This window comes from Telopea speciosissima, chromosome 2, assembly GCF_018873765.1.
Source record: "Telopea speciosissima isolate NSW1024214 ecotype Mountain lineage chromosome 2, Tspe_v1, whole genome shotgun sequence".
Lineage (NCBI taxonomy): Eukaryota > Viridiplantae > Streptophyta > Magnoliopsida > Proteales > Proteaceae > Telopea > Telopea speciosissima.
Genome location: NC_057917.1, coordinates 8,977,437 through 8,980,274, shown reverse-complemented (window position 1 = coordinate 8,980,274; position 2,838 = coordinate 8,977,437).

The following is a 2,838-nucleotide window of genomic DNA, read 5'->3' as shown; positions in this document are numbered from 1 at the left end:
TCTAAGGCAATGATTCCAATCAGCGATGGGACCACATACAACAGAGTGAGACAAACAAGATTGATTGCAAGCCAAATGAAGTTTGTATAGACCATTGTTACTTAGGCAGCATAGAGGATCTAGCCTATATTTTATCCTTAACTAGAAAGAAAGTTAGATGGAATTCAAATAAGCATGATTACCTTGATAGAATTTTTGAACATAAATCAAGTTTCTATGTATTTCAAGAACACATAAAATGTCCAACAAATAAAACTTGTAAGTGGGTGATGCAAAAGTGGGGGAACCAGTTCTAGTACGCACAAACCTTGACCATTGTCCACTATATTTTGCTTAGAGCCAGAAAATGGGGTGCTAAGAGTAAGATTGCTCATATCTGCAATAAGATGGTGATTAGATCCGAAATCAAATAACCAGGTGGAATTAGCAAGCAAGAAGAGAATGAGTCCATAATTACTAAGAAACACATGATTAAAGCATTGTGGGTAGTGAGAGGTCACATGACCATCATGACTGCAAATCTGGCAAGAAGATTGTGGGCTAGTGGGAAAGGAATCTCCTTGTGATGGTTGAGAGCCATAGGACTTGCCTGGAGTGGAACCAGAAGTAAGGCGGTGGTGATAGCCTTGAGATTGATTTTGATCTTGATACCGTGGTGGCGACCACCATAAAAACGAGAGGATCACGACAAGTTGAATAAAAAATTTCTTAGAGAAATTAACCGTTGATCAAAAGGCATGTTTGCCAAAGCCATATTTTTTGTCGAAATCAAAGAAGAAACATCATCATAGAGCGATTAGAGAAAAATTTCATGGGAGATCTATGAATTCAACAAAAGAAATTGGCTTGATATAAAGGCGAACAAAAATCATAAAGTCACAAAAACCCTGTCTAAGGCCTCGGAGAGCAGTGAGAACAAGATCCTCATCACTGGCAGGATAATCAATGGCGGCTAGAATGTCGGCAGTAGATCGGATACTGATAAGATAATCGACAACTGAATCAAAACCTTTTTTAACTCAAGAAAGATGATCTTTGAGATCCATTACACAAGTTCGAGAACAAGGAGCAAAAACTCGAGCGAGAATCTCCCAGGCTGCTTTTGAGGTTGCAACACTAATAATATATAAAAGAGCATTCTCAGAGAGGGAGGAAATAATCCATCTCATAATGAGTTGATCTTCGCAATCCCAAAGAGCGACAATTATAGAAGCAACAACTAATTCATCGGGAGTTGCAGAGGCAGCGATCATTAGATGAGGAAAGGCACCGCCGATGTAATCCAAGAAGATAGTAGCCTTTAAGGAGGGGAAGAAACTGTGCACGCCAGAGGAGATGATTGGAGGATGTTAGTTTCAAAGGAAGATGAGAGGAAACATTCAGAGTAATAATGGAGACAGATGGAGGAACATCAGAGATGGTGCTTGTCACCATCCGTAAAGAAGCCACCATAGATGGAGCAATTAAGGGTTGCTCTGATACCATGTAAGGAATGATGAATCACACTCTTTATTAATGAAAGATATGTTTATATATACATTTTAAAGTGTAATATAAAACAGAATTACTGACACCTAAAATAAAAATAACAATAATATAGTGAGCTGAGCTGAAAACACATGATGGTGAAGCTTAGTATTGAGGTGCATCCTTATCAGATAAGTGGCTAATTCAAACTTTTCAATTGAAATTTCCACATCACCTTCAACATGGTACCAATGAGGTGTGTCAACTACCTTGATGCAATCACCCACAATCAATCTTTATCTGTTATTAGAGAGAGAATGAGATAATACACTAAAGCAGAATGGTTGGTTCAGATTTTGGAGAATCGAAATTGTGGTCCACTTCTTTATTTGGGTATTCTCTAATTATATTATCTAACGTATAGGCTAAGATAACAATGAATATAAAATCATATAGTCGAATTTGTCCACTTCATTATTTGGATATGTTCTAAGGAAAAAGGTTCTTTGAGCCTAAGACGTACACTGCACCTCCTCACATTATATTTTTTTATTATTTTTTATTTCTCCTTCAATAAATGGATAAACAATGTTTTATGTGAGAGGATGGAGAGTACCATGCTTGCTCAGAGAATCCTCTCCCATATTCTAATTATATAGCCCCACAAAAACTAGGAACAATAATAATAAAAGAGTCATAGAAGTGTCATTATTCAATTCGGTGGTTGTTGGGAGTTATGTATTCCCTCATCGGTTGTGTGGGACCTTGAGCGTGTCCTAATATACATGTTAGTCCCTCTGTAATTTGAGCGATAAAATAAAAGATATTGAACTCCTTCTCTGGTTGTATAGCATACGCTACGCAGTCTGACAACATTATTTGGTTATTGCTGGCATTCATTTTCATAATGTTCTTTTTTTATGGTAGACCCCACGTCGGGGCCAAACAAGGACCTACCAGCGCAGACAATGACCCATAAGGGGCCAACAAGGAGGCCCATTGGACCACACTTATTACTACACTACTATATATACTACTATTATTGCTATTATTTCAAGAAGGGTAGGGGTAGCCCACACAGGGGCCAACAAGGGCCCCCACTAGGCCACATTTATTACTATTTCAAGAAGGGTAGGGGATAGGAGGGTTAAACTCTGACCTTCCCTAGACTTATGGTAGGCCCAACTATCTACCTGCCTACCACTGAGCTAGAAGCTCATCCCCACCTTTCACAGAGTTCAATCACATGGTCAAAACATTCCAAATCCTGATTATTAAATTTTACTTATAACCAAATTTGGTCGAAAGCAATCAAATGTCAAATACTCGCCCCCTATTGGGCGTATTATTTGAAACACCCTCCACTCTTCT